Source organism: Tupaia chinensis, unplaced genomic scaffold (genome assembly GCF_000334495.1).
Source record: "Tupaia chinensis unplaced genomic scaffold, TupChi_1.0 Scaffold000201_1, whole genome shotgun sequence".
In the NCBI taxonomy this organism is placed as follows: domain Eukaryota; kingdom Metazoa; phylum Chordata; class Mammalia; order Scandentia; family Tupaiidae; genus Tupaia; species Tupaia belangeri.
Genome location: NW_006159676.1, coordinates 2405905 through 2406499, shown reverse-complemented (window position 1 = coordinate 2406499; position 595 = coordinate 2405905). Strand labels below are relative to the sequence as shown.

Genomic DNA, 595 nt, shown 5'->3' with positions numbered 1-595 from the left:
ACCGCCCGCCCTGGTCCCCACCCTTTGAAAAAAAAAAAAAAAAAAAAAAATGCAGCCCCTTATGGAAGATGTGAGGCGGGGCCACGGGCACTGTCCCTGGTGCTGAAATACTTTCTCAGGACGTGGAGGCTGTGTTTTGGAGTTTCTTTCTTTCTTTCTTTCTTTCTTTCTTTCTTCCTTTCTTTCTTTCTTTCTCTTTCTTTCTTTCTTTCTTTCTTTCTTCTTTTCTTTTTTTGAGAAAAATTTTTGTTATAGGGTGCACGTGCTTGCCAGAGATACAAAGAGAGACAGAAAGACAGAAAGCAAGAAATCACCACCCCCGGGAACGTGCACTCGCCAGAAAGACAGAGAGAGACAGAGAGACAGAAAGCGAGAAATCACCTCCCAGGGGGGCTGGCCACGCCGCAATCCCTTCTCCTCCATTCTCCTCTCGGGATCTTGGGCACGCACGCACACGCGCCCGGCGTGAGTTTAAGCCACCAGGTCCATGACTCGAACCACGGTTGGCTACATGGGAATCCAGTGACATAGCCATTATACTAACTGCTGGTCCCTCTCCAAAGTACTTCTGCCTGGGACTCCCAAGGGGATGTTT

General features: G+C 48.6%; 1 protein-coding gene across 1 annotated transcript in view; it reads left to right on the top strand.

Annotated features, from left to right (window-relative positions):
• Positions 1-595, top strand: part of SLC5A5 (solute carrier family 5 member 5) — a 29733-nt gene that overhangs the window by 26647 nt on the left and 2491 nt on the right. The gene's annotated exons all lie outside the window — the stretch shown is intronic.